Here is a 14,808-nt window from a genome sequence, read left to right on the forward strand (position 1 = left end):
GCCTGGCAACGCGAGTTTTACAAGCATTGGACCTGGCAGCAGGGCAGAGAGCGTTTTACAAGCATTGAGCCTTGGCATCGGGAGAGAGAGAGTTTTACAAGCATTGGGCCTGGCAGTGGGGCAGAGAGAGTTTTACAAGCATGGACCTGACAGTGGGGCAGAGAGAGTTTTACAAGCATTGGGCCTGGCAGCGGGGCAGAGAGAGTTTTACAAGCACTGGGCCTGGCATCGGGCAGAGAGAGTTTTACAAGCATGGGCCTGGCAGCGGGGCAGAGAGAGTTTTACAAGCATTTGACCTCGCAGCGGGCACAGAGAGTTTTACAAGCATTGGACCTGGCAGGGGGCAGAGGGAGTTTTACAAGCATTGGACCTGGCAGGGGGGCAGAGAGAGTTTTACAAGCATCGGACCTGGCAGCGGGGGCAGAGAGTTTTACAAGCATTGGGCCTGGCAGCGGGCACAGAGAGTTTTACAAGCATTGGGCCTGGCAGCGGGGCAGAGAGAGTATTCCAAGAATTGGGCCCGGCAGCGGGCACAGAGACTTTTACAAGCATTGGGCCTGGCAGCGGGCACAGAGAATTTTACAAGCATTGGGCCTGGCAGCGGGGTAGAGAGAAATTTACAAGCATTGGGCCTGGCAGCGGGCAGAGAGAGTTTTACAAGCATTGGGCCTGGCAGCGGGGCAGAGAGAGTTTTCCAAGAATTGGGCCTGGCTGCGGGGCATAGAGAGTTTTACAAGCACTGGGCCTGGCAGCGGGCACAGAGAGTTTTACAAGCACTGGGCCTGGCAGCGGGGAAGAGAGAGTTTTACAAGCACTGGGCCTGGCAGCGGGCAGAGAGAGTTTTACAAGCATGGGCCTGGCAGCGGGGCAGAGAGAGTTTTGCAAGCATTGGACCTGGTAGGGGGCACAGAGAGTTTTACAAGCATTGGGCCTGGCAGCGGGGCAAAGAGAGTTTTACAAGCATGGGCCTGGCAGCAGGGCAGAGAGAGTTTTAGAAGCATTGGGCCTGGCAGCGCGAGTTTTACAAGCATTGGACCTGGCAGCAGGGCAGAGAGCGTTTTACAAGCATTGGGCCTTGGCATCGGGAGAGAGAGAGTTTTACAAGCATTGGGCCTGGCAGTGGGGCAGAGAGAGTTTTATAAGCATGGACCTGGCAGTGGGGCAGAGAGAGTTTTACAAGCATGGGCCTGGCAGCGGGGCAGAGAGAGTTTTACAAGCATTGGACCTCGCAGCGGGCACAAAGAGTTTTACAAGCATTGGACCTGGCAGAGGGAGTTTTACAAGCATTGGACCTGGCAGGGGGGCAGAGAGAGTTTTACAAGCATTGGGCCTGGCAGCGGACAGAGAGAGTTTTACAAGCATTGGGCCTGGCAGCGGGGCAGAGAGAATTTTCCAAGAATTGGGCCTGGCAGCGGGGCACAGAGAGTTTTACAAGCACTGGGCCTGGTAGCCGGCAGAGAGAGTTTTACAAGCATTGGGCCTGGCAGCGGGGTAGAGAGAGTTTTACAAGCATTGGGCCTGGCAGCGGGGTAGAGAGAAATTTACAAGCATTGGGCCTGGCAGCGGGGTAGAGAGAAATTTACAAGCATTGGGCCTGGCAGCGAGGAAAAGAGAGTTTTACAAGCATTGGACCTGGCAGCGGGGCAGAGAGCGTTTTACAAGCATTGGGCCTGGCAGTGGGCAGAGAGAGTTTTACAAGCATTGGGCCTGGCAGAGGGCAGAGAGCTTTACAAGCATGGACCTGGCAACAGGGCAGAGAGCGTTTTAAAAGCATTGGGCCTGGCAGCGGGGCAGAGAGAGTTTTACAAGCATTGGGCCTGGCAGCGGGGCAGAGAGATTTACAAGCAGACAAGGCTCATATTCACTGTTACTGAAGCAGCTCATGTGCTCCCAACAGAGGTGTGTATAAAATAACTCATTTTAAGTTGTGAATAGCAAGTAATATGCGTGGTTCTACTAAACCAGCAGGACTGACTACTGAGCAAGACGCTGGCTGCTGAGATATGTGGTAATGTGCAGTGCACAATCTCGAATCCCAAAAAAAGTCAACCTCAGTGGATGTAGTAACACTTGTGATTTAAAGCGCTTAGAAATGCAGAAATGTGGTAAGACGCGCTACAGTAACAAAGGTATTATTAGTTCAGCTCGTGAAATGCTCTAATCCTGGCTCGCCCCTTTAAGGCTCAGATCAGGGACGGCCTTCTGTGAGTGATGCCGTGAAGTGTAGTTGAGCTGAGGGATTTACTTTTCAATGTACTTATTTTCTTTGCGAACCGCATAATTGCACCTTGACTTCTGTGACATCACTCTGACAAGTTAGTCTTGAAAAGTACATTTTGTGATTGGTTGTTTCTGAGTAATGGAGAATTTAAAAAATGGACCGGACTCCTGCTGGGGACTGAAAACCCTTCATGCTTAGTCAGGGGCACATTTGAGTCCTTATTTGAAAAGCCTCCAGGCGTATATTCGGTGAAAACAGCCACTTGCTCCGTTTCATTACACATTTCTTCAATGTAAACAAAGGGTCATGACCTCATTTCACTACACAAGCTGTCCATGGCCCTACCTAGTAATTAGATCAAAGCAGGGCAGGTGAACCTGCGTCATATTTACAACGCCTCAGTTAAAAGGTTGACCTGACGCCTGCACGCCTGTCAACAACAGAGGCGCCACGTTAACGCCCTCGAGGCGCACTGCCTGTCACTTACGCATACCTCCTGGTACCAAGCAGACCCGGGTCGCTCAAGTCTGGCTGGGATTTCCCCCAGGGCTGCAGGGCCGGGGAACTGCTCTCAGCGATGGGTGGGTCGCCATGACCCAATCATGATCCCATGACCTCATTCTAGTAGCGCCTCCTGGTATGTCGGGCGTTTAGGCACCTTGTCAACAGCTGAGTTTGTTACCATGACCAGCTGTACTGTACTATGACACTCCATCCTCGGGCCCAGACTGTCCACATAAATGTTTGACATTTTGTCAGTCCTCTAATGCAGTGGTTCTTAATTCCTTGACTGCTCGGTGTTCTCACCAGAATGCTGAGCCCTTTTCAATGTTTGGAGCACTTAAGTAAATAACTTTTTTCCACAAAAGGTATTCAGTCCAAACTTGTGTCATTTTTTCACCACTTCTTGGGAAATCTGAATATTGCCAGGGTTTCTGAAACCCCCTGAAGGGAATTAAGAAAATAGGCAAAATATAGTAAAATTTAGAATTAAAAAATCTGGGGAAAAAGTGCTGCACAAGAAAACATGTTTTATTCCTAAAAATGGGATCAACAAAGGTTTGCTGTGCTAACATCATCTTCCAAGCTTTAAGGAACAAGCAGAGTTGTAGAAGAAAATCATTCTTTTACCACAGTTTTTTCATTTTTCTAACTGGAAGTCTATTTTCCTATTTTTTATTTCCTTTATGATTATTACTCCGGTTCTAAGAAAGTGTCCGACATACTCTTCAATAAAGTTTAATCTTTGAACATTTTATCTTATTTGTATTCTTGTGTTTCTAATAAGATGTTGTTTTACATTTTTTAACCTCACTTGCTTTAAGGCAAAACGCTTGTGTTCAGAGGAAATATATAAATATATCTACACTGGAAGGTCCATTTAACTTGAAGGTATCTGGGTCCAGAAGCAAACGACTTCACTCTTGATCAGGCATGTAACCGTGTAGGAAGTCAAACCATCCTCTTTTTGGACCAGCAAACGCTGTTGACAAGCATGATTAAAACTGTGTAAGAGCAAGCATCTTTAAAAATACCTAGCAGATGAAATATATCACAAGAGCCTTTCTACAAATCTTGGAGGCAATATCTGAGTGGGAGAGTGAAAACCACAGCAGTCTGTTCTACAGCATAAGGCAGTGGTTCCCAATCTGTGGTCCGGAGACCCTTGGGGGTCCGCAAAACCTCCTCAGGGGGTCCACGACTGCTTAGAAAATTATACAATATTAACCGATAAGGTCCCCAGCTTTCAGAAATGGCTCAGTGTGGGGGTCCCCAGATTCCAATTATGATTCAGTTGGGGTCCCCGGGTTCCAGTAATGATACAGTGGGGGTTCCACAGAAGCAGCCAGTAGAGACTATCTGGGGCTACAGGCCAAGGAAATGCATCCTGTCTCAGGACCAGATATCTGCTAAACTGCGATGGGGGGGGGGGGGGGGGAGAGATCAAAAGCCATAAGCAATACCACAGCAGTCAAGATAGTAGTGAAGGAAAGCATCCTGGAAAACCAAAAAAAAGAATGAAAAGCTCAAACATACAGAAATATAGAGATAATAGAAAAGAAAGTGTAATCTTTGTCGAGGGGCGTTGTACTAAAGGAATGAAATAGGACAAAAGAAAAGCGAGACAGGTCAAGGGGTAAAGGACAGACTAGAAAATAATATTCAAATGAAGACTGAAGCTGATTGAAGATGAGAGGCAGAGGATATATGAACTGGAATTTGTAAGATACTTAGGGAAAAATAGAGTAAAGCAAAGGGATGCAATGCAATAAAAGAGGAATTAAGTCACAGTGGAAAAAAATGAGAGGGGCAAGAGAAACATTAAAGAAATAAAAAGAAACAGGAAAAATGAGAAGTGAAAGGAAGAAAGTGATAAAAGACTCAGAGGACAATATAATGAAGACAAAAGAGAGAAAAAGGTAGGGCGAAAGGATGAAGGAAGACCATGAGACTAGAAAATTAATGACAGATTTAGAAAAGGACTGCAAGAAGCACAGAATAGCAGAGATAGCAGGGAGTACTGTTTCATGCTTTTCCAGACTTCCCAAGCCACTATGTGCCATTACAGCACTCAAGGCCTCATTATGAAGTCCCCGGATGCAGAGGTGTTAATTACACACCCCTGGAGTTAACAATATCAGTGTCATGTTAAGTTTGAGAGTGCAAATTATTAGGGAATATGGGATTCACATGTCAAACCTCTTTATAAAAGAAGGAACTATTGGGAAGTCGGTAATTCAGGGTTTGATTCTTCAGGCAATTCCCAATTCTCCCCACAATTTCCTCCTGAGATTTTGGCTGACTTTATCCAAAATCCCCATGGGAAAGATATGCTTGGCGATTACACTGCAGACCTCATAATTCCCTATAGAGCCGGAGGCAAGACAACCGGCCCCACCATGAAATTAGGGATCTCCTGCAATGAGGGCAACAGTGGTGTAAAGTTCTCCAAACCAGACTTTGGCCTCGCTGATCTTAAAATTCAAAACCCTGAAAACTTTAAAAGACCCATTTCCAGCTAAGGCAAACACAAGAGATTAAGGGGCTCATTCCGACCCCGGCGGTCAAGGACCGCCGGGGATGCGGGAGCACCGCCAACAGGCTGGCGGTGCCCCGCAGGGCATTCTGACCGCGGCGGTTTGGCCGCGGTCAGACCAGGAAAACCGGCGGTCTCCCGCCGGTTTTCTGCTGCCCTGGGAATCCCCCATGGCGGCGCAGCTTGCTGCGCCGCCATGGGGGATTCCGACCCCCTCACCGCCATCCTGTTCCTGGCGGTTCCGACCGCCAGGAACAGGATGGCGGTGAGGGGTGTCGTGGGGCCCCTGGGGGCCCCTGCAGTGCCCATGCCAATGGCATGGGCACTGCAGGGGCCCCCGTAAGAGGGCCCCACTTTGAATTCCAGTGTCTGCTCAGCAGACACTGGAATTCGCGACGGGTGCAACTGCACCCGTCACACCTTCCCACTCCGCCGGCTCCATTCGGAGCCGGCTTCCTCGTGGGAAGGGGTTTCCCGCTGGGCTGGCGGGCGGACTGCTGGCGGTCGCCCGCCAGCCCAGCGGGAAAGCCAGAATGGCCTCCGCGGTCTTTCGACCGCGGAGCGGCCATATGGCGGTTCCCTCCAGGCGGGCGGCTCCCGCCGCCCGCCGGGGTCTGAATGACCCCCTAAATGCCACACATGGTTTAATCTGCAAACACATGGAAAAACATAAGTAGTCCTTCTAAAAGAGGTCAGCACATGTACCATGAGAATCCTGCATCAGCAGCTGCCAGAAGACTAGCATTGATATCTAGTATAAGAGCATAATTCAAAAAAAGAAAGTAAAAAATGTGGTACATTTTAAATACAGAACAAATTCCTTGTGATTCCTGTATCCCACACAGTAAAGCAAGAGACAAAAGAATACATGCCTCCTTCAAGCAGATAAGTCAACACAGAAACTATCAGCCAAAGGCAGAGAAGCAAACAGAGGTACATACAATATGACCACAAACCCACATTGGAAGATCCCTTATCCCGTTTACAAAATGTATGAGCATGTATGAAACTAGTCACCTGTCAGCCATAACACAGCTGGGCTCTATTATCAGCCAGCAAACAGGGCCATAGACACCTCAGCCCCCCTGTGGTCTCCACTTGTACGACCCAAGCCATTACTTTGCTTAATCATGAAATCAAAGACACGAAACAAGCCTAAAACAAGTCCTCCAAATTCGACTGTGAGATAACCAAACATGGGAATAGTCAAAGTTCTGCGATGTAACTTGCCTGTGTGCCAATACCTAACGAAAGACGTAAATCAGGGATTTCGAAGCATTACCAAGAGTCCTTCCAAGTGTATGCCCCAGATTCATAAAGGACATTGATAAAACTAGGTATCTGCACAGGTAGGGCCATTCCTATGTTTGAAGCAAATATCTGACTTCTTGGGAATTCACAAGGAATCCCAGATGTATACCAAAAAAAGTTAGCGTGGTTGTAGATTTCCTGGTCTAACACTTGACATTTGTACCTGTCGAATATTCACCAGGTGGAAAAATATGTATGTGCAAATCTGACGCATTTTTCTTCCTCAGGAAAATGTTTCCTAGTTGGAAATCCCTTGCCAGCATAATTTTTTAATATGGAGGTGTTTCCTTGCCAGGCCCAAGCTCCAGACATGCCTACGCTTTGGTAGGAGGAATTGGACATGCGTTAAAAAGGTGTAAACCACCCGAACCCAAGAATTTTTGGTCATTTACCTTCATTTGCTGGGCACTCCTGCCAAGAACGAACAGCATTCCGCCACTAACCGTAAACATACGGGTACCGTAATTCTGCCATTTTGGTAAATTTCTGCATTTGTGCGTATACCATCACAGTAGACACTTTCATTATTAATTATTCTGTTTATGTTGGCAAAATTAAAGTGAATGGAGATCAATTTAAGCTACACCGTGATCCAAAATATGAAAAATTGATACCTGCAAATGAACTGTAGACAATTGATTATTAAAGCATTAAATTCCAATATGGTATCCAGCATATGTGCACATCTTCCACGTTCACAGTAACTATTCAAGGTGATCTTTTAAAGATAATGCCACTACCGAGATTTCATTTTTATTTGCAAAGAACAATGTACCCAATGTAATAATTAATCATACTAACCTGACCTGGGCATCTATATATTTTGTAATATAATAATCACCTGAAGATAAATATATATCCTGGCCTATCCAGAGCGCTTATAATTTTATTATCTGTTCCACCATCAAATTCCGACTAAATGTGCCTAGGAGGTGTTGCATTTCTGTTCTACAGCAACGTCAATCTTAACAGTTGTGTTCTGTTTATAAGTATGCAGTATACTTATGTATAACAGCAAAACTGGTTCACAATCTTTTACATTATCTGGAAATATTTAAACAAAGTTACAATTTTTATCTAAAAAGAGGACTCAAGAAACTATAATTGGATTTCCTTGTAAACTGGAACGTTGAACAAAATGTTTTAGAGTTGTATCCTTTTTGTAGAAAGGTATGTTACACCAAAGCCATAAATTATGGATCATGTAATATTATCTAGGCTATTTGACTCACAAATGTTCCTTAGATATTTTACTATGGACTTCCTCCTCAGGTAACAATGTTTAACACTTAGGTGACACAGGAAACCTGCAGTGTTAAGTAGTTTGTAACGGTAATACTTTTCATGTGCACAGGCACAAGAAAAGTATAATTGTGTAGAGATTCTGCACCGTGATGTGATTGCAACAGAAGTAATCCAGCACTATTCCCTCCTTACACAATGGAATTTATTTATAAGTAATCTAACAGGATGGTCGGAACAGTAATACCTGAATCACACTACACGGCCAGGAGTTCTTATTAGATAACAATTCCTCATATAATACAGGATCGAGTACTATGACTGCCCCTCTTAGGATTCAAGGGTTGTTGTTTCTTGACAAAATGATACCAGTTTGACACTAGTGTGCACCGCAGTCAACAAAAACAAGCAAATAAATAAATGTCTTACTCTCCATCACAACAGAAAAAGTATACATCTTGTTGGTCCACCAGACCATATATGCCATTTAGATAGAGCAAAAGCGGACGAAGGCAGAATGATAAATATTAAGATACAGAAGCTGCTTCCGGCAAGTGAAGCCTGAGGTTGAAGTGGGTGGGATCTAATTTTTTTTAATTTTAACAAAAAACAGTTTCCATACTTCTCGTCAAATAATAATCGTTTTTTCACAGTCAATGATAACTTGATTTGCGTCACGTTGAAAGGCAAGGGGGGGGGGGGCACCAGCATTTTGAAGATTAGTTTAATTTGGATTTGTTTTTTATTTAGGTGTATGCTTTTTGTTTTATTTGTAGTTATCTCTAGGTGAGGGTCCACCACGGGAGTTGTAGTATATTTTGTTCTTTTGAATTATGCGTTTGACACAGCCGCCATACACTCACTGACACTCCCCCATTGAGCTCAGATTCACAGCTCCCATATTTTTTATTTGCATTTCAATCGCTGAGAGGAGCCAATATAAAAGAAGAAAAAGAGAGGACCATTATCTATGTATGAAGTATGTGAACAAGCAGACTGTTCATGGTTACAGTGTGAACTATGAACTTCACAAACTTCAACGGATGCACAGACTGCTGCTCAATTTAAATCCAGTTCCTTGTCCTCGCCTTTAGGCCAACATGTGAGGGCAACACAAAGAAACTGGAGGTAAAGTTTATCCTAAGAATCCAATGCCAGACCTGTCATTCAAAGGGCACCTGATGAGGAGCCAATGTCACAATATGGCAGGGGAGACAAGCTGGAAACCCCTGCAAAGAGTGGATTCCCAGCTCCTCTTTGAGGCTTTGAATAGCAGATGTCTTTCAGTGGGTGTGAAAACACCCCAGGACATTGGCAGCAGAATCTGCAAGGTTTTTTTTGTTTTTTGTTTTTGGACAATGGGGTCTGGTGGGGGAGAGCTGCCTTCTCTTGGGTAGTTCTTGGGACAAGGCAGGCCACGCCCCCTCCTAAGCAACACCTCCTCTTTATACCATCAATGTTTATTTTAAGTTGGTAGGTCTGCAACGCACAGTGTCGAGAGTAAACAGACAAATCTGTACAGTTGGTAATCTAAACACAGCCAAAGTCAGACAAAGGGAAGTACACACTGCATTTGTCGGGTTTAACAAGACAGCAATGAGGTAACAGGGCAATGCGGCCAGTTACTGCTACCAAGATCTGTTTGTTTCCGATGCCAAAGTTTATATCCGTGTCTAACTATCCTGCTGTTCTGCATATTATTTAAGACATTTTTATGTATACTTTTCCCTGCATTTGTACATTTATTCATTTATCATTTTATAGCCTGGGGCTGGAATTATGTTTGAGTGATGTTAGTCAGCGGCGTAGCAAAGGCCCCTGCAGCTCCTGCGGTGCGGGCGGTGGGGCCTGAGCTCCAGGGGGTCCCCTCTGAGCAAAGTACGCTGTGCACGGGTGGCAGCCCTCTGACTGGGTCCAGGGGGAAGGAGCCCCCTCAAGGTACTATGCAGGGGGCCACCTGGGGTTTCGTTACGCCATTGATGCTAGTGTGCCCACTGAGAAGTTGTGATTGTTTATTGTAAACACATTATACATTCATCAGTAATCGCCCATTGCCCCTTAGCCTACCTTAGCTAACATGTAAGTAAACATTATTGGATCTGGTGTTTTTAAATGGTGTTTTTTTATTAAGCACATTTAGAATGGTCAGTATGTCTTTCTTTCTCCTGGCAACAGCAACACACAAATAAACAACTGTGTCAAACTCCTAGTTCATCAGTGTGTTGATTCCAGATAGGAGCTGGCAATACATTTTGCACAACAACTTTCCACTTTCTTACTAAGGGAACATGTCCAGATCTTTTGAAAATGTACAATGTTTTCAGTTCATTAATATTTAGGGTGCGCTCTTACACCATAAACCACAACCCCCTGGACCTTACGGATGGTCCTTTCGTTGTATACCATTTTCTGGGATATTCTGTTTGTAATAAACATAGCTGGTCAGGCACTTGGGGCAGAACACAGAGTCACCGAGGGAGGTGCCAACAGATAGCAAAGTCTTTACCTCTGAGATGCATCTGGGACTCGATTCAAGAGCTGCTTTCAGTGGAACATGCAGCCCCTGAAGAGTGGTCACTCACGTCAGCACAGGCGGCTGGAGCTGCAACTTGGTAACATCAGCAGCAGTGATGTAAGTTCTGGAATGTGCAATGGTTTTCAATTCTGGTTCTTGCTGAAACTTGCCCAGAGGAGCAGAAGCTCAGCAACTCAGTTTCAAGATGATGATCTGCCTTAAAAACGTTCAGCAGCTGGTGCTGGGGTGCAATGAACAGTATTATTACAGCATTTCCTTTAGGTTTTCATTCTCAAATAGAGCCACACGATAATTTACTATTGCTCATAGGCCGAGTGGACTTCACATCTCAGACCTTTAACTACTGAGTTTCCAGCTTGCTGAGCATTTCTTCCTCATGGCACAAAGCTCATTCCTACTGTGGGGGGGTACAATGCCACCAGGAACTAAAAACCTGCTAACTCTGATGTCCGATGTAAAGTCAGTCAAGGGACATAAAGGGCCTCATTACGACCCCGGCGGCCGGCGGTAAGCTGGCGTTAACACCGCCAAGAGGCTGGTGGCGTTCCGCCAGCTATTATGACCATGGAGCATTAGCCACGGCCATATCGCCAGCCCTCCAACCACCAACCTGTCCACGGGAGTAAACACCGCCATGGAAAGGCTGGTGGTAAGGGGGACTCGGGGTGCCCCTGGGGGCCCCTGCACTGCCCATGCATTTGGCATGGGTAGTGCAGGGGCTCCTAGGCACAGCCCCATCGCACATTTCACTGTCTGCATTTCGGGTGGTGAAATGCGCGACCGGGTGCTACTGCAGCCGCTGCACATCAACATTGCCACCGGCTCTATTACGAGCCGGCTGCAATGTTGATGTGACTTTTCCGCTGGGTCAGCGGACGGAAACACTGTTACCGTCCGCTGGCCCAGCGGAAAAGTCATAATAGGGAGCCAGATATACCGCTAGCACTGGTGGTATACTGGTGCCCGCAGCTTCGGTGGTCTTTGTAAAAGACCGCCGAAGTTGTAATGAGGGCCAAAGTCTCTCCATAAATTAGCAAAAGAGGAAGAAACGTTTCATCCTCTGGAGGACCACTTTATCGGAGAAGAAAGTATTCCCTTTCACTGATGTGGAAAGAAACATCACCCTAGTGTGTGTAGACGAATCATGGGATAGGAGGGAGTCCACAGAGAAGTGGCACAGAAACTCAACCAAGCAGTGCCACTACATCCAGTGAGGCTTAACTGTGTCATTACTGATGTGTGTTACAAGGGGATTACATCACGGGTCCACATCAAAATGGACCTTTTTGTCCTCATTTCAATTTACCACTACTCTGCCACAAAGCCCACTTGTTTCTCGTTATTATTCGGATTTTGTGGTTATTTTACAAGTATTAGTCTTGTACCGCCTACTTCCTGCGGGTGGTGGGAGGTTGAACGTCTGTACTTACCTTCAAAGTCCACCCTCCCTTTTTCATACTTCCAAGCCGAGCTGCAAATTCTTTGGTGTTCTTGTGGTCTGCTGTCCGGCTCTCACTTTCAGCCCCACAGTCGCAAGCTCATACAACATAAGGAAGGGCCTTAGGACAGCGCAACTTATTGCAGCAGCTTTTAGGTGCAGCCTAGAGACAGCCATTCGTTTTCCAAAAATAACTAAACTAAAAACATGTAGAGGCATATCCACATGGAGGTGCTTTCTGACAGCCGTCTTCATCCATTGGTCTATTCAAGCGCCCGTGCCATTGCGCTTCAGCTCGGAGTAGCCCACAGCATTGGGGCAATGGGTCCGTCCACTTTAGCCATTGACTTCCTGCACTGCAGTGAGTGATGACGTTTCTCATCTCCTGTGCATGTCAGGCTAGATAGAAGTGCACTCCAGTGCTAGGACTGATGGGGTAGTACGTTACTTTGGTATGTTTTTTTCTTTTCACTCTTATCCTTTTTAGGTCTGGCTTAAGGACAACTTTAGCTTTACAGTCAGCCTCATGATTTCTATAAAAAAGTATAGTACAAATACATCCATGTTTACTTACAGGGGCTTTCAGTCAGTCCTCTTCATTTATAGATCTATTCAACTGTCGTTCACATTTTGATTCTGTCCACCTCAGCACTGACCAATGGGTGAGACACTTCAGCATCCAGTTCTCTTCTCTGCGAGTGATATGCTGCTCTTCCACATTTGCAAATACACCTAACGAGTAACCTGCTTCAGCGCTAGGGCTGGTAAGCCAGTCAGTTTTTGCTGGTACTTCTGCTTCCACTTATCTATTTTCATTTGTTTTTTGCAGTGGGTCATTTTTGTGATAGACCAGTTTTTATTTACTTTTTTGGCAAGCACATGATTGGCACTTTAGACATTGCTACATTTAACATTTTTATTACTCGTGTATTGCTTTTGGCCTTTTAATGTCTATTGCATATGTTCGCAAACAAAGAAAGAAATTGCAGGCTTACCAACACCTGGCCTATTGGTTTTGCCAATGCTTGTTTTCCTTCTGGTCACACCCTCCCATTTCTATTTCAAACTCAATTCAACAATGCCAGGAGAGTGGCATTCTCTTCACAGCCACAATGTGGAGCACAGATTGATGAGGGCGAGGACACACCAACCAGAATGACATCAAAAAACAGGAAAGTCTTAGTCCTATAGAATGCTGTTAATAAAGGTTTGTTTCTAGCTGAGCATTGGGCATCTTTGTCATTGCACCTCCTGCACCTTCCAAGAACCAGCCAGCGGTAGAAGAGGACTGGCAAATATTTATTTTGGAGCTCTTTTACACCTGAAGGGTACCTACAGATAAACTAAGGCAGGAATGAAAGGCCAAACCAAACTGTATCTGACAGAGATGAGTGGGCTCATGTGTTGGATATGTGGTTCCGTTCGATTACCTCATTCAAGCCTCGCCTATCAGTAGCTTCAGAAAATACCCTTTTAGCTCCTTTTCTGTGTAGGATTGTTGCTGCTGGTTATAGCCTGAGATTGACTTGTTCTGCAACAGTTCACTTGAACTCTGTCCATCTTTGTAAAGTTGTCCTAAAATGTTCCACTAACTTGGTCACATGTTTTTATTCTTAAAGACGCTCACACGCTCTTGTATGTGCCATCTAGTGAGGCTTACATAGGATTGATCACAGCGACAGTGGATGCAATTTTGCTGCAGTTTGAGTACTTATTCTGAGTTCAGGTTTTGCCCATGTTCAAGATAACTTATTTGCAGTTCTAAAAGGCTAGGACCTATCTATTTTTCTTGCAGTACCACTCCCTCACTGGGATATAGTTTTTCCTGTAAAAAAATGAAATAGATGAGTATGTTTATGCACTGTTGATCTTGTACCTTTTGCCTTTGCACATTACCTGGTTTTATGCAAAGGTTTGAGAGAAGCAGTAGAAATCATTCATGGCAAACATATCCATGCCAGCGATGCTGCAAGGATGCCATGTGGGCTCCTCAATATATAATCATCAAGCACTGTTGTCTACATCTAAGGATTAGGAACAAATATTTTTAATATGTAGAAGAGGGTCTTGGGTTCAGTCCTCTTCATCCATTGGTCCACTCAATTGTTACTCACATTTTCCTTCTGCTCACCACAGCAAGCAGCAAGGGCTCAGCCCATTTAGCTATTGGCTTGCTTGCACTGTGCATGATGGCATTCTGCCCAATCAAATGTGCACAGCTGCCTAAACGGAAGTAGTACCCTTAGTGACAGGGCTAGTGGGCCAATACTTTACTTTGGCAGTGCTTTATATTGTCATTCTTTAAAAAAAATGCTTTATACAAATAAGAATCACATTTTCCTGTTTTCTAAATTAAAACTAAAAAGGAATTCTATATCTGTTCTAAGTTGACCTTTCCTCTAGGAAGCACAAATACTGTTCTATCAAAACTATATGCAATGGTTATTTTTTTTCAAACTAAACACTTTTAGTGCAAGCATATGGCCGCTGTGTTTAGACAGGGAAATTATTTATGTTTTCTTATATTTGTTTGTGTGGTACAATCTTGCAATAAAGGCATTCAAAAAGTAACCATTGCAGCACGTAGCCAAGGCCAGACCTACTGGCATCGTCAATGATTGTTTCCGATATAATCCCTGCAGGTTCCCACCTACTAGGCCTCTACACTTACAGTAATGCAATGAAGCAGTCACATCATGCATATGCTGTAAAGGGATGAAAAATAATAAACGTTATTAGCAGCATGTAGGAAGGAATGAAAATGACTAGAGCTCACATCTAAAATTCAATCACACCTAGGGGAACCAGATGTACCATGTACTGGAGTGAATAATATATTTTCAAAATTGTTTTTAAAAGTGCGACCCACGCTGATAGTGGCAGCCAAAGGGAACGTGTTCCTAAGAAGCAACCTGCACAGAGGCTCTAAAATCAGAATTTTGTTGAGCAAAGCATAATCTCAATTTAGAGGATTGTGCATTGAAGAGCAATTGTCCATCAAGACAGCAGTTGTACACGTTGTG

At 45.0% G+C, this 14,808-nt stretch overlaps 1 protein-coding gene across 2 annotated transcripts in view; it reads right to left on the reverse strand.

The window, feature by feature from the left end:
- GAB2 (GRB2 associated binding protein 2) overlaps positions 1-14,808 on the reverse strand; it is a 396,835-nt gene that overhangs the window by 97,484 nt on the left and 284,543 nt on the right. The gene's annotated exons all lie outside the window — the stretch shown is intronic.

This window comes from Pleurodeles waltl, chromosome 8 (assembly GCF_031143425.1).
Source record: "Pleurodeles waltl isolate 20211129_DDA chromosome 8, aPleWal1.hap1.20221129, whole genome shotgun sequence".
NCBI classification, from domain to species: domain Eukaryota; kingdom Metazoa; phylum Chordata; class Amphibia; order Caudata; family Salamandridae; genus Pleurodeles; species Pleurodeles waltl.